This window comes from Bos mutus, chromosome 14 (genome assembly GCF_027580195.1).
Source record: "Bos mutus isolate GX-2022 chromosome 14, NWIPB_WYAK_1.1, whole genome shotgun sequence".
NCBI classification, from domain to species: domain Eukaryota; kingdom Metazoa; phylum Chordata; class Mammalia; order Artiodactyla; family Bovidae; genus Bos; species Bos mutus.
The window spans coordinates 44,449,309-44,471,179 of record NC_091630.1 but is presented as its reverse complement, the minus strand read 5'-3'; the positions used below and the strand labels follow the sequence as shown (position 1 = coordinate 44,471,179).

The 21,871-nt window shown below is 41.7% G+C and overlaps 1 protein-coding gene across 8 annotated transcripts in view; it reads left to right on the top strand.

Moving 5' to 3' along the window:
- Positions 1–21,871, top strand: part of GDAP1 (ganglioside induced differentiation associated protein 1) — a 50,170-nt gene that overhangs the window by 6,459 nt on the left and 21,840 nt on the right. The window contains exon 3 of one of the 8 annotated variants that reach the window (XM_070382234.1): positions 21,052–21,393. The exons of the other annotated variants lie outside the window; for them this stretch is intronic. The gene's annotated coding sequence lies outside the window, so the exon portion shown is untranslated. The remainder of the gene's footprint in view (positions 1–21,051; positions 21,394–21,871) is intronic. 8 annotated transcript variants of the gene reach the window in all.

The following is a 21,871-nucleotide window of genomic DNA, read 5'->3' as shown; positions in this document are numbered from 1 at the left end:
TGGCTTATTTTATACAACTAGGCAATCCTGCCCTAGGGGCTAAGAGTCTAATTTAGAAGTAGTCTTATTCTGATATAAAAACATCAGCTGAGCCTTATTTAAGTCTCAAGGGCAGTTCTTCAGTTTTTCCTATGATTTGTCCCTTGTGGTCTCTGCCTGTTTTTCCTAGTGGGCAGAGGTCCACTGGACTTAGACAGCATATGTGTCCAATGACAAGGCTCACAGAGGGTTCAGGAAAGGTCTAACAATGAAAAAGGTAATGAAAAATTAAAGAGAGACTTAAAATGGATAGCAGGCTTCCCTGGTGGCTTAGATGGTAAAGAATCTACCTGCAATGCAGGAGACCTGGGTTCGATCCCTGGATCTGAAAGATCTCCTGGAGAAGGAAACTGAAGGTGATTTAAAGCAATGGAAAGTTTTCCCATACTCTTGGATTGAAGAATTAATATTGTTAAAATGGCCACACTACCCAAGGCAGTCTACAGATTTAATGTGATCCCTATTAAATTACCCATGGTATTTTTCACAGAACCAGAACAAATAATCATAAATTTTATATGAAATCACAAAAGACCAAAAGCAATCCTTGGTGGAGAGGGAAGCTGGAGGCATAACCCTCCCAGATTTCAGACAATACCTTAAAGCTACAGTAATCAAAGCGGCATGGAATTGGCACAGAAACAGACATCTGGGTCAGTGGAACAGAATAGAGAGCCCAGAAATAAACCCAGACACCTAGGTCAATCTTTGACAAAGGAGGCAAGAGTATATAGTGGAGAAAAGACAGTCTCTTTAGCAAGTGGTGTTGGAAAAGCTAGATAGTCACATGTAAATCAGTGAAGTTGAAACACTTCCTTACACAGTATACAAAAATAAACTCAAAATGGCTTAAAGACTTAAATATAAAAGAAGGACACCCTAAAACTCTTAGAACATAGGCAAAACATTCTCTGACGTTAAGTTGTAGCAATGTTTTCTTAGGTCAGTCTTCCATAGCAATAGAAATAAAGGCAAAAACAAACAGATGGAACTGAATCAAACTTAAAAGCATTTTCACACAAAGGAAACCATAAACAAAATGAAAAGACAACCTATGGATGAGGAGAAAATATTTGCAAATAATGCAATCGACAAGGGCTTACTTTCCAAAATATACAAATAGTTCATACAACTCAATAACAGAAACCCGAACAGCCCAATCAAAATGGTCAGAAGATCTAAATAGACATTTATTCAAGGAAGACGTACAGATGACTATTAGGCACATGAAAAGATGCCCACATCACTAATTATTAGAGAAATGCAATCAAAACCACAATGAGGTATCACCTTACAGTGGTCAGAATGGCCATCATTAAAAAGTCCGCAAACAATAAAAATGCTGGAGAGGGTGTGGAGAAAAGCCCTCATACACTGTTGGTGGGAATGTAAATTGGTGCAGTCACTATGGAGAAAAGAATGGAGTTTCTTTAGAAAACTAAAAATAGAGTTACTATATGATCCACCAGTCCCACTCCTAGGTATATATCTGAACAAAACCCTAATTTGAAAAGATACATGTACCTCAATGTTCATAGCAGCACTTTTTACAATAGTCAAGACATGGAAGCAACCTAAATGTCCATCAACAGATGAATGGGTAAAGATGCATTACGTATATACAATGGACTAATACTCAGCCATAAAAGACAATGAAATAATGCCATTTGCAGCAGCATGGATGGACCTAGGGATTATCATACTAAATGAAGTAAATCAGACATAAAAAGGCAAATATATCATTTGTATGTGGTATCTAAAATATGATACTAATGAACTTATTTACAGAACAGAAACCAGGCTTGCTGCTCCTGCTGCTAAGTCACTTCAGTCGTGTCCGACTCTGTGTGACCCCACAGACGGCAGCCCCCAGGCTCCTCCATCTCTGGGATTCTCCAGGCAAGAACACTGGAGTGGGTTGCCATTTCCTTCTCCAATGCATGAAAGTGTAAAGTGAAAGTGAAGTCGCTCAGTTGTGTCTGACTCTTCGTGACCCCATGGACTGCAGCCCACCAGGCTCCTCCGTCCATGGGATTTTCCAGGCAAAATATGATACTAATGAACTTATTTACAAAACAGAAACCAGGCTTACAGACATAGAAAACAAACCTCCCAAAGGGGGAGGGGTAAATTAGGAGTCTGGCATTGGCAGGTACAAACTGCTATACATAAAATAGATAAACAACAGGGTCCTACCATAAAGCACAGGGAACTATGTTCAATATCTGAAAATAACCTATAATGAAGAAGAATATGAGAAAGAATGTATATACGTATAACTGAATAACTCTGCTGTACGCCAGAATCTAACACAGCATTATACATCAACTACGCTGCAATTTAAAAAATTATTAACAAGGGAGGTGAACAGTGTTGCTGAAAGCACAACTAAGGAGTAAGTAGTTGCCAAGTGACTGCTCGTTGAAGGAGAGAAAAACACAAAATCCATTATTAGACAGGAAAGAGGTGTATAATATAATTGGGGAATGAATGGTTCCAAGAGATCTGAGATGGGATTTGAAACAATGGCCCATAATAGAAGAGGCAGCCCTCTGACTGAGTGCCACTGGGGAATGCCACATCCTTGCCAAGTGCTGCAGTCCAAGCCCACATACCACCTTGGCACGTACACCTCAGAGACCTGGTGGATTCTTCAGATACTGACTGCATTCCAGATAAAGCTTCAATTCCTCTTCCTTGCCTTAAACACATTCTAGAATGTTTGTCATCGCTTACATCTCACTTATTACTTTCATATGGCAAACACTTTTTAAAGCTTACTCAGAAGGAGGAACACTCCAGGGGGTGGCCTTGGGGGCACACAGCTCAGATCTCCCTCCCAGAGAACCTGCAGCTCAGAGGGAACATGGCAGACAGCCTTCAGCTGCTGTGAGTTCAGATCTGCTGTGGTGTTCACACCAAGTCCATGCTCTGCCTGGGACATCCCCTTCAATGTAAAGGCAGGGCTTCCCTGGTGGTTCAGTGGTGAAGAATCCACTTGCCAGGGTGAGAGACACCAGTTCCATCCCTGATCTGGGAAGATCCCACGTGCTGCAGAGCAATTAAGCTGGTGTGCCACACCTACTGAGCCTGTGCTCTAGAGCCTGGGAACTGCAACTACTGAGTCCATGTGCTGCCTACTGAGCTGGTGCACGTAGAACCTGAGCTCTGCAACAAGGGAAGCCACCACAATGAAAAGCTGTCTACTGCAGCTGGGGAGTAGTCCCCATTCTCTGCAACTAGAGGAAAGCGTGGACAACAACAATGACCCAGCACAGCCAAAAATAAATAAATATATAAAAAGTAAAAGGCAAATGGCTGGATCTCATAAACTCTGATCTATAACTCCCCCCTGACCCCGGCCCACCCCCCAAAAAAAGACAGGAAAAAAATAAAGCAGAGCACCTGGTAGGCCTCTTGGATTCTGGGAGCAATACCACACTTAGAAACAGCTCCAGTCTACATGCTGAATGACATGGAACGAAGGCTGCCAGCTTTGAGAGGGCTCAGAGCAGGAAAGCGTTTTGCAGGAGGCCGGGGCTCTGGTACTAGCAGCCCTTCCTCTTGGGCCATATCATCAGGCAGATCCTTTGGTGTTAGTGTTTGGTGTAGGTGGTGAGAAAAGATGCAATGTGAAGACTGTGGTAAGGCCCAGTGGAGGGATCACAATGCAGGGCTCTGGAGCGCTGACACAAGGCCATAGAATCTGCAGAAGAGAATTATAGAATTTTTGAGAAACAGTTACTGGACTTTAGCAAAAAAAAAAAAGGAATGCTTGACCGTGGGATACCAAGTGACTATTACTTTAGAATTTCCCACTGTGAGCTGGGTCCTGCTAAGACAAAGTTGGATGAAACCATAGCACACATAAAGGGTAATGGTGACCTACACAAAAATACCCAAACAATATGAAGATGGACAAATCCAGTTGCCATCTGTTGTAAGATGAACGTGGTATATCCAAGATCAAGATGAGCAGAACCAAAGGACACAAGAAAGCTGCAAGAACAGGTTGCCCAGAGCCCCATGTGGCCCTAGGATTGCACTAACATTCCTTACCCACCATCACCTATGGGAAAACTAGGGTTCCATTTGACCAGTTGAAGGAGGAAGAGAAGCCACACTTGGTTTATCAATGGACAGGCTATTATGTGGATAAAGCTGAAAATGAATGAAGGCTGCATTATAGCTCCACTCAGGAGGGGTCTTGGGAGTATTCAGAGAGGGAAAATCTTTGCAAGGGACAGAGCCGTGAGTGCTGAACCTGGTCATCTATTTTATGGGAAAGGAAAAGTGGCCTGAGGTGGGGAACATATGTAGATTTTAAGCAATGGCCAACAACCTGGCCATCTGGTCAGAGGTCTGTGAGGGAAAGGACTGGAAGGTGGTAGAGCAGACATGTGGATGAACATGTGGGAATGGGCCCTGAGTGTGAAGAATTTTGCGCTACATGTCAATGGCCTTCATGAAAGGGACACTGAGAACCCAGGACTCTCCAGCCAATAGCTGAGCACAGTGGGACTGCTTGAGCTGGACCATTCCTTCTCAACACAGGCCTCCTCTGCCAGGCTTATATTTTCTCTGCTCCCCACTGACCTGGCTAAAATGTTCCCCACTGACATTGACCTGGCCAAGCTACACAGCAGTCTGAATTCTCCCTACTAAATCCTGCTTTCTTCCCTCTTTCCTTTCATAGGTTTCAGACCTGTGTTGTGACCCAAAGACTCTGCCCACCTACTCCTGATTCCTTTGGTCTTATCCCTCACATGTGTTCACTTCAGTATATCTCTTGTGTGTCTAATTCCATCCTGACATCTGCTTGTTGAAGGATCTAAACTGATACACCCAGTGATCTTTCAAAAATAAGCACATACATAAACATGTTTATGTTTACAGGTGGGCGCCATGGTCAAAGAGAGATGAAAGTCTGCTGTATTATTTGAAAAGGTACATGCACCCCTATGTACCTTTAGTGCTATTCACAAGAGCCAAAATATTAAACAACCTAAATGTCCATCAACAGATGCATTCATAAAGAAGATGTGGTACATATACACAATGGAATACTACTTAGTCATAAAAAGAATGAAATAATGCCATTTGCACCAACATAGATACAACTAGAGATTATCGTACTAAGTCAGAGAAAGCCAGATACCATATGATATCATGTATATGTGGAATCTAAAATATGTCTTCCAAACAAACAGACTCATAGAGAATAGACTTATGGCTGTCAAGGGAAAGATGATGTAGGGGAGAGGATGGGTTGGGAATTTGGGATTGGTAGGAGCAAACTCAACAACAAGGTCCTAATGTATAGCATAGGGAAATATATTCAATATCCTGAGATAAACCATAATGGAAAAGAATATGAAAAAATAATGTATAGGTTTGTATAACTGACTCATTTTGTAGTTTAGAAGAGATTGGCACAACACTGTAAATCAACTATACTTCAATAAAAATAAAAATAAAAAAGTCTGCTTTAAAACTTAACAAAATTGAATTGAAAATCAGATTTTTATGGGTTCTTAAAAAAGAATGAAGAAGCTCTCTGTGTATTTATATGGAAAAATCCCCAAGATCTATTAAGTGGGTAAAAGCAATATACAGAATAATGTATGTAACCTGTTGAATTTTTCTGCACGTGTATCTGTGTAAAAAGCTGTAGGGGAGGATGGGCAGGGGGAGAACCCTCTAAAGATACAAATCAAACTAAAGGGGATGGGAATGGCCATGCTCATTAAAGAATATTTTCATTTGTTTTTTTCTTGCACCTTGAAATTGTGCTACCTGTTAATAACTACACTGAAATGTCAGTCTTCAACATTTTTGCATGTTACTATTTTAAAAAATCAATCCTTTATATGTTATTGAACATAACTTCCCATTGGCATATGAAATAGTAACCTATATACAGCAGTGAGTGGACCTGATAAACCTAGAAAGAAGAAAGAAAGATAGTGCTAAGTTGTGTCTGACTCTTGGGATCCCATGAGCTGAAGCCTGCCAGGTTCCTCTACCCATGGGATTCTCCAGGCAAGAATACTGCAGTGGGTTGCCATTTCCTTCTCCAGGGGAACTTCCTGACCCAGGAATTGAACTCAGGTCTCCCACATTGCAGGCAGATTCTTTACCAGCTGAGTTACATGGGGACCTGATAAACTTACGGACTCTAAAACTTAGTCTCCCAGATGGTAAAAGACTGCGTGATCCAGATGGCTGGAGCAATTTCTGACTTGCCAACTGATGGAATGATTCATAGCTTCTCTGTGTGAGTGTGACAGAGTGGACATTTAGAGACTTCCAACTGTATACTGTATTTCAACTGTATACTGAAAACTAAGATCATGGCATCCAGTCCCATCACTTCGTGGCAAATAGATGGGGAAACAATGGAAACTGTGAGAGATTTTATTCTGGGGGTGCTTCAAAATCACTGTGGATGGTGACTGCAGCCATGAAATTAAAAGACCCTTGCTCCTTAGAAGAAAAGCTATGACCACCCCAGAAAGCATATTAAAAAGCAGAGACTTTGCCAACAAACATCCGTCTAGTCAAAGCTATGGTTTTTCCAGTAGTCATGTATGGATGTGAGAGTTGGACTATAAAGAAAGCTGAGCACCAAAGAATTGATGCTTTTGAACTGTGGTGTTGGAGAAGACTCTTCAGAGTCCTTTGGACAGCACAGAGATCCAACTAGTCCATCCTAAAGGAAATCAGTCCTGAATATTCATTGGAAGGACTGATGGTGAAGCTGAAGCTCTGATACTTTGGCCACCTGATGTGAAGAACTGACTCATTTGAAAAGACCCTGATGCTGGGAAAGATTGAAGGCAGGAGGAGAACGGGACAACAGAGGATGAGATGGTTGGATGGCATCACCGACTCGATGGACATGAGTTTGAATAAGCTCTGGGAGTTGGTGATGGACAGGGAAACCTGGCGTGCTGCAGTCCATGGGGTCACAAAGAGTCAGACATGACTGAGCGACTGAACTGAACTGTATGCCATTGTATTAGTCCTGGCATGGTTGCTGAGCTGAACGAGTTGCTACTTCTGTAAAGAAGTATGCACTACCATTTCCTTCCTGAATGTTACAGCCCACGCTAAATTATGCCTCATTTCCACCTCTGATCCATACTAAATATTCCTTCAGTACAGATACTTCATTAAAGTGCAGGTAAGAGTCCCTTGGCAAGCATTTTCATTGCTTGTCCAGACTCCACTTTTCCCTGGCAAAATCTCCTGAAGAGGCTTAGTCACATACATTCTGAGAGCATCCCCTGCATCCTAATGTATTTCTGATGAAGAATCATGTCTGTAGGACAATTTTCCAAACTCCCTTGATGTCAATCATCAGGGGGTACTTGTTAAATAAACATGCCCAGGTCTCTTCCTTGGTGAATTCTGCTTCAGTGGGTTTGAGCTCAAATCTGTGATTTTAGTAAATACTCTGAGTCTTCAGGGAAACATTACTGTAGGGTCATGTAGCCTCATGTAGGCTACCTTAGATTCCATAAACTGATAAAGTGAATTCAAAGTTTCCTGATACTAGTGATCCTAATATTGGTTTCTCATATGAATTCTTCCTCAAAGTGCTTTGATAATTGTAAACAATATCCTCTACATTGTTTAAAAGGCAAAATTTAAAAGTCCTATGTAAGTGAGTGGTTGCTAAGAGTAAGTGTACAATAGACAGTGAATAATTATCAGTAAAAGAAGTCATTAATGAGGTGATCTTGAAACCCAGAACTTAACAAAAATCTGATAATTCTAAACCAAATCAGTTGGTGGACTTGTGAAGTCTCCATTCCTTTCCCAGTGACTTTAGAGTATAATCCCTTATTGGTCATATCATTTGTAATTATTTTCTTCTATTCAGTAGGTTGTCTTTTTGTTTTAGCAATGATTTTCTTTGCTGTGCAGAAGCTTTTTAGTTTTATTAGCCCCCATTTGTTTATTTTTGCTTTTATTTACTTTAGGAGACAGATCCAAAGAATTACTGCTGTGATTTATATCAAAGAATGTTCTGCCTGTGTTTTCTTTAAGGAATTTTATAGTGTCTACTCTTATATTTAAGTCTTTAATCTTTTTTGAGTTTATTTTTGTATGTGGTATTAATGTTCTCATTTCATTCTTTTACATGTATCTGTTTCAGTTATCCCAACATCATTTGCTGAAGAGATTTTCTTTTCTTCATTGTATATTCCTTTCTCTTTTGCCATAGAATAATGGACCATACATGTGTGGGTTTATTTCTGGGCTGTCTGTTCTGTTGCATTGATCTATGTTTCTGGTTTTGTGCCAGTTCCATGCTGTTTTGATTACTGAATCTTTGTAGTATCGTCTGAAGTCAGGGAACATGATGCCTCCAGCTCTGTTCTTTTTTTCTCAAAATTACTTTGGCAATTTGACATCTTTTGTGGTTCCATGTACATTTTAGGATTATTTACAGTAAAGTGACATGTTAGCTAGGCTCTGAAGGATGAGGAGGAGATGGCCTGGAAAGTAAGCAGGAGATCAGCTGGAGAAGAGGAAACAACTCTGAGGTAGAAAGAGCTTGGCACACTGAAGTAACTGAAGACAGGACAGTATGCTTGGACTCACTGAGCAAGGGAGAAAGAAGATCTTGGTAAGAGACGTTGGTGGAGAGGGAAGCAGCCACCAGGGCCTTGTTGTGGTCGAAGAGCTTTTAAGAAAGGATGACTGTCTAGGCATTTCCCCCATAGCTCGGGGTAGGGCAGAGAAAGGAAACGAGAAAGAAGGGTAGTATTGGAAAGAAAATATGAAAAAGGTATTAAAACCAGCCCCTCCTTACTGATTCTGTGAAGCAAAATGTGACACCCCCCCCCCCCCGCTACAGAACAGTGTTTTTCAAACTTAAGAAATGCATCAACAGTTTTTGAAGAAAAGCAAAAATTTATCCAGACCTCTTGCCCATGGTGGTTTCAATAATTTTGTACGTATTTATATATTCATTATATACATGTACTTAAATATATAAACCATCAGATAAGGTATACCTCTGTCTGCTTAGAATTTATTTAAAACATAAAACCAACATAAATTAAGAACAAGTAATTTTGAAATTAGCAACCTGAATTTAATGTGACAGATGATGTTTTGATGAAATAAGATTACTGCTTGCATTAAAAAAAATTTTTTTATAGCATTCCCCAAGGAGTCACAGTTTCTCCTGATTCAGTAAAGGCATCCTGCCAGATGCTGTTGAGGACTCGTCTATAGGATTTCTTAGGAAGTCTTTCTTTGTATAGAGTACTGGGACGCCATTTGGCTATTAGTTGATGGATATATGTCATTTACATATTAGGTGTGCCTCTCTACTCATTGCTGCTGCTAAGTCGCTTCAGTCGTGTCTGACTCTTTGTGACCCCATAGACGGCAGCCCACCAGGCTCCACCATCCCTGGGATTCTCCAGGCAAGAACACTGGAGTGGGTTGCCATTTCCTTCTCCAATGCATGAAAGTGAAAAGTGAAAGTGAAGTCGCTCAGTCATGTTCAACTCTTTGTGACCCCATGGACTGCAGCCTACCAGGCTCCTCCGTTCATGGGATTTTCCAGGCAAGAGTACTGGAGTGGGGTGCCATTGCCTTTTCCGCTCTACTCACTAGTCAGAAACAATTAAAGTAGAAAGACTCAATGGCAATGTCTGCCTGAACATAAACACAAGCTTAACCACCAAAACCAAGTGATAGTCCAAAGAGATGAAAAATCTAGAGAAAATTACCAGACCCCTTAGAATACATGGGTGAACTCCCATAGGTGTGTGGACTTTTGTTTGGAAAACAGTTTCAAATATGAGAGCCAATTATCCCCAGAGACTTCCTAGAGGAGGGGAAAATAAAAGGACACTATTCATCCCCACATAGAGCCATGGAGACAGAATAAATTGTTCCTTCCAACTTTCTAAAAAGGGATCAGTGGAATCCAAGGTTTGGTAGGGTCAAGAGGGATCATTAAGATTTGAGTGTAAGGAGAGACCAACCTGGGTGTGGTCACAAGTCCCTGTGGTTCCTACTATGGTACTCAGGACAGACAAGATTAAAAAGAGGCGTCTGAGATGTCTCTGCCTCCTGGCCAGTTGGCTGAAAAAGGCTTACAGCATTAGCCTCCCAAGTCAGGTGCACAAACCTATCCAATGGGGTGTGGGAAGAAATTATTAAGAGCCCTGGGAGACCTAAGTCCCAATCTCTGAGCCTCTCTTTACCAAAATCTTTGTAAAATAAATCAGGTTTTTCTGTTGGAACTAGAGAAAGCAATCCAGCCCCCGGGAAATGAAAATATCCCAATGTTTAGAAAGGCAGACTTGGCTGAGATGCATCATTCTAGTTCTCATGGTCCATCACTGGGTTTCTGGATCTAGTGTGCAAACATTAATTACACCAAGTAGAAGAAAGGTTTCCTTGCCAAGCTGGTTCTTAGAACTCGAAACAACAGCTTCCACTTCGGCAATGCTGTTGTAGCACTAGAGTCCTTTGTGCAGAAGACGGTGAGAGGCGCAGTGTGTCAGAGAAAACACCGACGTGTTGCTATTGCAGTGGAATCTGGGGAGAGTTAAGACTGGTTTTTTTTATTTTATAGAAGTGTGTAAAAATATTCAAAGTTGAAAAATTGCATTTGAAGTTATGATCGTTTCATGTATTCATATAACCAAAACGATTGTACTGAAAGTGGTTTCTGTGTTATAAAGTTTTAATTTTACACAAGTCAGGTACTCAAAGTAAATTTTAACCCTTAAAAAAAAAAAAGTGGGTGCTCAGTTGCTTTAGTTATGCTTGACTGTTTGCAACCCTATAAACTGTAGCCTGCCAGGCTCCTCTGTCCATGGGATTCTCCAGGTAAGAATACTGGAGTGGTTGCCATGCCCTCCTCCAGGGGATCTTCCCAACCCAGGGATCCAACCCATGTCTCCTGCATTGCAGGCAGATTTTTTACTCACTGAGCCACCTGGGAAGCCCCCCAAAGGTGGAAATGTATATAGTTATTAACAATGCCATGGAAATATTTCCCTTCTCTTAAGGAAAAGTAAATTTCTTATCAGAATATCTGGTTGGCCCTGTAATTAGATAAAATTTTGGAGAAATAGACCAAAAAAAAAAAAAAAAAAAGAGTAGCTCTAAAAGAAATTTGAGTAGGGGCTCTGTAAAGCTGAGAGCTCTCAACAATTTGTGTAATTTACCAAATGCAAAGAGTAACCAGTAAAAGAAATGTGTATTTTCTGATAAGGTAGAAAATCATGTAGTGTATCACTGTAAATTGATTAGGTTAATATATATGAAACTTCAACCAAAGTTTTACTGTTCCAGGGTGTTAAAGTCTTTCACCTATCAATAATATCCATTACTTCAGAGAGAGGGGTGGGCACGGTACAAAGAACTAAACTTGAAACTCAGCTTGAAATCAAATTTTAACTTTAAGAAAAAGATGCCAAGTCTAATATGTGTACTATTCAGGCTTTGCTGAGAAAAAGAAGTCATTTGTGGGATTCCCCAAAGTTATCCATTGGAGACTTGAACACAAGGTGTTTTCTGTTTTTTTTTTTTAATCTAAAATGAGAGTTATTGCATTTCATGCAGTTTGAAGTCCATGCAGCAAAGGAGACTAGCACAATTTTTAATGCATTTAAAAATAAAATAAAGTTGAAAACGGGGGGAAGGGGAGTTATGCACAAAGTTTTAGTCTCCTTGGGTCCCTGGAAGAGAAGGGTTTGGGAATGAAACCATCCATGGTAAACTCATCTCCATGGCAAATGAGTCTTGTAAATGCAGGGAATGTTCCCACAGCCTCTGGAGGAAAATCCACAGAGCTCTGGGCAGGAGCAGGGCCCAGGGAGAAGAGCGCTAGTGGAAAGGAAGCTACACACATCGCCTAATTTCACCTGAGGGTAGAAGAAGGTGGCGAATCCTGGGGCAGTGGCTGTTCTGAGAGTCGGGAGACTACACACACCCCTGGGGAGATCTGCTCCTAAAAGAAGTGGTGGTAAGAACCCAAAAAAGTAAAACAAAAGAAATATTTCTTAAGCTCAGTCTTTGAGAAAATGCCATAAATATGTTATTTAATATTTTCATTTCATAGCATTGGACACATAGCTCAACATATTGAAATATTGATTCCTTGGAGAAAAAAAAATGAGAAAAAAGGAAATAAAAAATATTGCATCTTTCTGTTGGAGGGAGGATATAGGCTATATCACCCTCCCTGGTGGCTCAGATGGTAAGGAATCTGCCTGCAGTTTAGGAGATCCAGGTTCGATCCCTGGGTTGGGAAGATCTCCTGCAGAAGGAAATGGCAACCCACTCCAGTATTCTTGCCTGGAGAATTCCATGGATAAAGGGAGTTTGGCAGGCTACAGTTCATGGAGTCGCAAAGAGTTGGACATGATTAACACTTTCACTTTCAGGCCATGATACCAGAGCAGTTTGGAGAAGTCTGGGAGAGGATGAATGGGAATGAAAATTCCAAGACATATTCCCAGATATACAGAGACTCAGAGGCGGAAGGGTTGCATATTCTACTTCTTTCCTGGATGTCTGGGGAGAAGGGTGGCAGCACCTCATCAGAGAGTTGGAAGAAACGCTGGACAGGCATTTAGGACAGAGGCATGTTAGACATGATTGACACTGATGTGGGTCAGGTACTTGTTCCCCAGCTCTGTGAATCCTGGCAGCTGAAGCCTCACATCTGAGTCCTTCTCCAAGCATTGTTGTTATTGTTTAGTTGCTAAACTGTGTCTGCTCTTTTGTGACCCCATGAACTATAGCCCGCCAGGCTCCTCTGTCCCTGGGATTTCCAAGGCAAGAATACTGAAGTGGGTTGCCATTTCCTTCTCCAGGAGATCTTCCCGACCCAGGGTTCAAACCCACATCTCTTGCATTGGCAGGCATATTTACTACTACTGAGCCACCAGGGAAGCCTTCTTCACGCACTGCCCTTAGCCAAAGAAGGCCCCTTAGCCCAAGGTCAGGTGAACTCACTGAGCAGCACATATCCAATGATTAGTCCACTGTGGGGGATGTAAAGTTCTAGACCCCATGTCTCAATTGGAACAACTATTAGATTCCCTCCCAGCTCAGAGATGCCAGCAAAATCAGTTTCTTTGCAAGTCCCTGGCAATCCTCACTTCTCTCTCTGCTCAAGCCAGCTTCCCACACTCTCTCACAAGTGTTGTTCTGAAGAACATTTGCCAATAAACCTTCTCTAGGCAAATCTCAAAGTCTGTTTCCTGGAGAACCTTAACTACAACAGGTCTCTTAGGTCTCTCTAGCTCTGCTGCTTGGGGGTTGAAATATGGAGGAAGCCACAGATGAGTTCCCCTGACTCAATGCTGGTAAGAATTATGAGCAAGTGGACTGCTCATGGGTTTCCTTGGTATGGTGAGAGGTAAGGTTTTAGGTGGATGTCACAAAGGCAGGGACTGGATGGAAGATATGGTTGAATTTGAGAGGATCAGTTAGAGGCAAGACAGAGTCAGCATTGTGAGGGAGGGCTGGGGTGGCCACACACTGCCCAGGCCTGACCATGCTGGAAGAACTGGCAAGTTATGAAGCCTTCAGTACATGCAACAAGGCCAGAGGTCAAGTCTCAAAGATCCAGCTGCACAAGACACCTTGTGAGAGACCAGTGAGGACCAGGGGATTGTTTTCAAACCGGATGTCCTTCTCTTGAGGTCAGGTGAACTGTACACCAGCTGAAAATTAGAGCCCTTCCTCGCTCTCCCTACCACCACCAGAGGGAGGGGGAAGAGTGACTGAATATTTCTCCAGAGAGATCTGTATTCTATGAGAGGGACTGAGTTACACCAAAAGGAACAAAATGAAGAGTATTTTCCACTATTGGTGGTAATGAGTCTTCAGAGCTGTTAAATGGTCCTAGAGAAATAAAACAGTTCCATTTTTACATATCTGAGGTGTGATGGTCCAGGAATATGCAACTAGAAAGAAGGAAGAAAGACCAAAATCATATTAGGGCAAAAAAGCCATAATTGTGATATGTGTATGTATATAAGTGAAAGTGAAAGTGTTAGTCGCTCAGTTGTCTGACTCTTCGTGATCCCGTAGACTGGTAGCCCGCCAAGCTCCTCTGTCCATGGAATTCTCCATATATATACATGTGTGTCTGTGTGTATGTGTGTGTTAGTCGCTTAGATCTGTGTCTGACTCTTTGTGACCCCATGGACTGTAGCCAGCCAAGCTCCTCTGTCCATGGAGTTTTCCAAAAAAGAATACTGGAGTGGGTGGCCATTTCCTTCTCCAGGGGATCTTCCTGATCCAGTGATGGAACCCAGGTCTCCAGCTTTGCATGCAGATTCTTTACCATCTGAGCTACAAGGAATGTACATGTCACTTTCTTAAGAAGAAGAACCAGGCCTTGTAAGGGCTTTACTGAACTACTCCCATAATTTATGGACATTTCAGGTGAAAATTAGCTGAGCTGCCAGCTGATAGTGCACTTTAGATACTACCCTGGATGTTGGAAAGGCATTTCGCAGGGAGACAGCCAGAAACGTCCCAGTCTGGAGCACAATTGCATACTGTGATTTTGAGAGTGAACAGACCGTTTGAAGACCAGCTACAGTTGAGCCAAAGGAAACGTGCTAGAGAGAGGTTAAATTTCCCTGCCAGTAAGTGACAGCACAGCTCCTGTCCTCGGGCTTTTAGTTTTTCTAACTGTGTTTACATATGTATTTTTCTCCTATTTAATTCTCACCACAGCTCTAGGAGGCGATTACTGCTATCATCCTAATTTTACAGAGGAAGTGGAGGCTTAACGAGGTCCCACAGCAGCCAGCCAGGGCTCAAACCCAGGCAGCTGGCTCCAGGGCCCACGCACCTACCTCTGCAACCCACTGCCTCCCCTAGAATGTTCTGCTGCCTTGTATGTGACAGAGTGGAATTGCAGCAGGGCACATGAATCCGAAGAGTCATTTTAGCAAAGCCAGAGATAGAACTGTTGCCAAGGGCAGACGATGGATCAGCCAGGTGAGCCCAAACAGAGTGGTCACGAGTTACAGTGGAAGATTTGACCCATCGGTAATGAATAGGGGTCAGGGGTAAAGACAGACTCCCTCTCATTTGGTGCAGCGTGCCACACATGCGGTAATTAGTTATTTATGTACCTAAGTTCTTCATTTAGAAAGTCTGTATATAGTTACTTTCTAGGAGCCCTGTCACCTGTGCCCTGCACCATTGTATCCTTAATAGGAGTTTCTGTGGCTTGTCAATTAGTCCCTTTCACGTCACAAAAGAGGAGTGGCTTAGTAAGGAAGAGTCTGAGGCAAGCAGAAAGCTTCAAGTGTTCTGGTAACATGTGGACACTCCCAAGACTCAACAGTGGAAAATTCAACATTTGCCAAATCTCCAAGCCATGTTTATCAGCCAGATCATTTCCCCACCACCTTTATTCATGTTTTCTTTCCTTAGCAAAGTTACCATCAGTAGCAGCTTATGGTAACAATGGGATGCTAATAGTACCCGTTTAAAATACAGAACGGCAGAACTTATAACTTTTCATGCTGTAAAGCAAATAGGTTCGGAATACTTCAGAACTTCTCGTTTTAACTTTCCTCCTGATAGAATCTATTTGTATCCCTGCTTTTAGCCTCGCAGACTTGGAGGGAGTGGTGAAAGATGAACGGGCTCAGCCACAAGGGGAGAAGAACGTCACCCAGCCCCTAGAATAGCAACAGCAATAAATATGGTCATGTCGCTCTTCTGCTGAGGCCAAAACGACAGACGGGATCACATTTGCGGCACCCAGCGCCTGCTGGCTCTGTGGAGCTGGCTCAGGGCTTTGGAGGAAACATGCACAGAAGTTGATGCTGACCAAGCGGCTTGATTTTGGAGCTGTGACTTAGCGTACAAAGAAGAGGGGTGGGTGGTGGGGTGTACAGAGCCCACCGCAGAGCTAGGGGGCTCAGCACCCTTCTGGTCACAGGGAGGTTTGTTCTAAATCGGCTTTCCGGACAGCTGGCTCAGGGCTCTGGAGAACTGAGCCCAGAACTTCCCCGCATGTCTGCCTGAGAACTCGCTGTTATCTGCAGCTGCCGTGGCCGTCAAGGCACATGCGTAACGAGGAAGGTGAATAAGAGGGCTCTCGTTGGTCATCAGTTATTTAAAGCGCGCCCATCGGATTTCAGCCACTTCATTGTAGAGAATCAGCACCTTTGCCCCAGCAGGTCTTGGAGGAAGCAGCATATCCTTGCCTTCAAACCTTCCTGGTCTCCCTTTGCAGACTGAGCACTGGTTTTTCACCATTTTTTGCAACTCCAAGTGCTAGATCTTCCTATGTCCCTTTTCATGTGTACTTCAGTTTCATATAATATATGGCCACGTCCCTGGGTGGTTATGGTTTTTCCATCTTTACATTCTTTGGCCACGTGGATTTGGTCAAATTGGGCTTTTCCATTTTTGTAACTTGCGTACAGCAATAGTTTTTTTTAGGCTGAAAACAGTTTAAGCTAATATATGGTCCTGACTTTTTTCCATGTGTTTTAAAACTAAACCATCACCTGAATTTGTTGAGTTTTCCTTTTTCCCTTAAACTTTCTTGCTCTAAAAGGATTTCATTTCTTATATAAAGCCCAGCTCCTTCTCTCTGGATCTTTCATTTGGTCTCTCCAACCAGTCCCAAATGTCATGCAATAAGTCATTGGAAACAGGTTCACGGTGGTCATGTGTCGCCTGTCTCCCTCGTGTAGCTTTTTCTTTTAATGTTTTTTAATTTATTTATTTGGCTGTTCAGGTCTTAGCTGTGGCATGCAGGATCTTCAGTTGCAGCCTTCGAACTCTTAGTTGCAGCGTGTGGGATCTAGTTCCGTGCATGCTCAGCCACTCAGTTATGTCTCGCTCTTTTCAAGTCCACGGACTGTAGCCCGCCAGGCTCCTCTGTCCATGGGATTTTTCCAGGCCAAAATACTGGAGTGGCTTGCCATTTCCTCCTCCAGGGGATCTTCCCAACCCAGGGACTGAACCTGAGTCTCATGCATTTCCTGCATGGGAAGGCGGATTCTTTACCACTGAGCCATCAAACCTGGGCCCCCAGCATTGGGAGCACAGAGTCTTAACCACTGGACCACCAGGGAAGTCCCTCTTCATGTCACTTCATGAACACAGATTCGGTTCCCTGCTTTCATCTGTTTCAGTTACTGTACATGCTTAGGATTTAAATGAATCTTTCTCCATGGATCACAATATTGCTTTTATTCAGAAAATGCAGTATGTAAAAAATGAAAGGAAATATTGCTTTAGACTTTGGTATTGGAATGTAAACTTCAGCACTCTTTTATTGTCACTATTATCTCATGCTTCTTTAGGATCTTACTAAGACTAAAGAGATAAATGAAGTAGCTTTTATAGCACTAGCAGTCATGTTTGTTCTCTCAACGTCCCTGGTGACGTTGGGTGGTTAAGAAAAAAGAACCACGCTAGTGTGTTGAAGTCGGTGCCAAAGGAACAGAGATGACAATTTGGTGCCTGGGATCTGCTGCTGCCCAGAACCTTATCTGGTCCTATTTATACATTCACAAAGCAAAATCCGACTTAGAGCAATCCTTGTAACATTAGCTTTTCTTTCTTTAAAGCTCATGTCTCTGAGCTTTAATGCCATTTTTCTCATGTGGCCAGGGACCATGCGGGCATAAATTAACTTCTCTGCTTATTATTTAGTGACTAAAAGAACACAAAAGCAAGGACACTGGAAAAAGAAATTCCAATGTATTATTAAATATTCTAATTTGAATTACCAGGATAAATGCCAAATGATCATAAATGCCTGGAAAGAGTCCTGTAAACATACAAAGAAAGTGACAGAAGAAGGTGTCCTGGAAGACGACTTGAATCATTTATTGAGAAACAGGAAGAAAAGTATCTTCCACTGTGTGTGTGCTTAGTCGCTTAGTCGTGTCTGACTTTGTCACCCCATGGACTGTAGCCTGACAGTCTCCTCTGTCCATGGAATTCTCCAGGCAAGAATACTGGAGTGGGTTGCCATGCCCTCCTCCATGGGATCTTCCCAACCCAGGGATCGAACCCAGATCTCCTGCACTGCAGGCAGATTCTTTACCATCTGATCCACAAGGGATGCCTGTCTTCCATTGAGAGGAAGGCAATTGGTTAGGATGAAAGGATGATCAATATCTAAGCATACTGTCAATTAGTAAGAAAACATTAACTTCAGGAAACATAACTAATCAAAATGTAATTTCATACATAAGCAGTAAGTATCCTCTTTGGAATATGCTTATTTTTTCACATCTAAATATCCTTGAGGCTTTCATCACTGCAAACATTTATGAATAGATCTCTCTATTATTGTAACATTAATGAAAGAAATGTTGGTGATACTATTCAAATACCAGTAGAGCAAGCTGCTAAGTGACTCCTTTTTTTTTTCTCTTTGATTTCTTTACCCTCATAAGTGATATTCACTAATACTAACATAATCACCAAAGTACTTTTTTAGTGACATGCTCCAGTGAGCACAATGTGAAGTCCAGAAATGAACATGGCAGGGTGGGGAGGCTAAGTTGCAGTTTTGGCGCTTACTTATTTGTATGAGTTTGAAAAATTTCCTGACTTCTCTGTGCCTCAATATCCTCATTTAAAACACAGGGAGGATATCTCCCCTGCTCTAGGGGAGTTTGCAAGTGTTACAATAGAGTCCACATACAAAGTCTTCAACATAGGTCCTGATGCTGCTGCTGCTGCTGCTAAGTCGCATCAGTCGTGTCTGACTCTGTGCAACCCCATAGACAGCAGCCCGCCAGGCTCCCCTGTCCCTGGGATTCTCCAGGCAAGAACACTAGAGTGGGTTGCTATTTCCTTCTCCAATGCATGAAAGTGAAAAGTGAAAGGGAAGTCGCTCAGTGGTGGGTCCTGGTGCACAATAAACATGTCAAAAAATACTAGCAACCATATAGTGCAAATGCATCTTTGTTTTAACTGTATGTGTGCGTGCTCAGTTGCTTCATTCGACTCCAACTCCTTGGGACCCTATGGACTGTAGCCCACCAGGCTCCTCTGTCTGTGGGGATTCTCTAGGCAAGAATATTGGAGTGGGTTACTGTGCCCTCCTCCAGGGGATCTTTCTGACGCAGGGATCGAACCATCATCTCTTGTGTCTCCTGCATTGGCAGACAGGTTCTTTACCATCTGGGAAGCCCTTTAACTGTATACTGGTCCATGTTCATGTACATTTATTCTGAAATGTACAGCATTCATCACAATAGAGATGGGTGAGATAGGGTGGACAGATCTGTCAAATCGTTTCCATGAGAATTATGGCTCAAAACAAATTTTCTACTAAAAAATAAAGAATTTAATGCATTGTTAACATTAGTAGTGTTTCTTTGAGAAACTAGGAAACTAATGAAATATAAATTTACAGTAGCCTCATGGTGAGATCCTCTTGAATTAGTAAGTTGCACTTGGTATTAATTATGACTCTTTGCTTCTGGGATGCAAAGAGAGCCAGAGGAAGCACTTTGGAATTTCAGAAGATGGTCTGGTCTATTCTAAGTTCATTGAGGCGTTCGTCTAGAAGCCCACAGCGGGTAATCTACATTCTGGAGGGGAAAGCAAAGGAGTCTTGATATCTTGCACTTGTAAACTCTAACTGGTGGCTTGGATTCCTGGGATTTTACCAGGCTGTTTTGTAGGAGTGGTTCCAAATTATTTTTTTCTTCCAGAAACCATAAGACAGCCTTTGACATACAGGCACTATTCGGCTCTACAAATTTTACCAATGGGGCAAATTGGAGGTTGAGAACTAAGATGGCTCATCAGTTAAACATTAAACTGGTAGTTCTCAGACTTAACGCGCATCAGAAAAGCCTGGAGGGCCTTTAAAAACATTCTGGGTTCCACCTTCAGAGTAGAAAGTGCAGTTCTAACAAGTTTCCAGTTGATACTGATCTGCTTGTCAAGGGACCACACTTTAAGAAGCACAGTAAGTATAGGAGCTGATTAGAGCTTCGTCGGTAAACTAGTTGGAACCATTGCAATTATATGATAAAATCAGTGTATTTTTGAGGAGCCCATCTTTTATCTCATTCAATTAGATAATTAGTTTTGTAGATACTTGAGAATATCAGTTAACAGGAATTGTACACATTTGAGATAAAAATTCTTGAAAATAATTTCTAAATAAGGACCTCTACCCCTTTTTCTTATTGTAATTGTAATATATCAATTACAAATCCTATGCTATTCACATGGGTCAGAAAACTGGCAGGGGTCAGACAGGGCAGGCATAATAGATTGTGGGTGCTTAGTAGCTATTATCAGGAGAAAGTGGAGATATTCTATTTTTTACATATGTATAAAAGATTTTTTCCCCTAATTTTGGAAAATTTCATTTTGAATTAGATAGCTTAATTAGTCATATATATTCTCTGAAGAATATCGCCATTTCAGTTTTCTTATTTGTCAAGGAAAAAAAAAACAATGGCAAGGGATTGATTATTCTTAAAAAGATAGAGACCTCTTGTGGTCATTCATAAAAGTACTTTCAAAAACAAACCTGGAGTATTTCAGTTTGTCAGAAGGTTTCAAGATCTCTGGCTTAGTTGACATACATTAAAAAATGTTTACAAATATGTATGAATTACCTAATACCTGTCAAAATAGGTAATGTCAGTAATAGAACTTTACATAATGACAACTGCATAAATATATATACATCATTCAGCTGTAATAGTTCTATATGATAATTTTAAAATTGACTGAAGCATAAGACATAATGCAAAGTGCACAAACCATTAATTGTTTAGCTCAAGGAATTTTTCCAAACTGAATAGATCTGTGTATCCAGCATATCTGGTAGATTTTCATCATAATTATAGGTAAGGTGACTCAGGTTCAGAGAGAGCATGTCATCTGTTATTTCATAGTACCAATCAAATCCATTTTAACTTCAATCACTCAGAAATATTTAAATGAATAACAAATTTCAATAAATATTAACAGAGGACTTCCCTGGTATTCCAGTGGTTAAGAATCTGCCAGCCAATGCAGGGTATATGGTTCGATACCTGGTCTGGGAAGATTCCACACCCTGAGGGCGAACTAAGCCCATGCGCCGCAACAACTGAGCCCATGCACTGTGATTCCTGAAGCCCCTGCGCCTGGAGCCTGTGCCTCACAGCGAGAGAAGCCACCGCAGTGAGAAGCCCTCACACTGCGACGAAGAGCAGCTCCTGCTTGTTGCAACTAGAGAAGGCTCTCATGCAGCAATGAAGACCCTGTGTAGCCAAGAATAAATCAGTCAAGTTTTAAAAGTTAACATAAAAAAGAGTCAATTTACTGAGCCATGATCCACAGTCCAGATTTGTAAGTACTGAATTTTGTTGAATGAAATTACCTTTACGCAGCATTTTTAGAGCAGTAGATAGGCTATACTTTACTATTGTTGTCTGTCATTGTTTACGGCTGCTATCGGTGATGGTGGTTAGCTACTCTTTTTCTCAATTAATAAGCAGTTTGGGAGCATCTTTTATGTACAAAGCACTATTTCGGATTCTTGGGGATACTAAAATGAATAATACTGAGTCTTTGACCTTCTGAGGCTCAAAGTCTAATGCACAAGAAAGACATGTGAGCAGTAGTTTGATATGGTAGTTTGTGTTCTAATAGACTTGAATATCTATATATCTATGTGGACTACTTTTCAAGAAAGTGGCTATATTTTCCCTAATGTCTACTCCAGCTGTGTAAAGCTTGGAAGTCTACAACTTTCTTTATTTGGTGTAAAGCTAGCATGGTGTTGTAGAAAGCAGTACTTGACTAGTAGTCAAAAAGTCATGTTTGA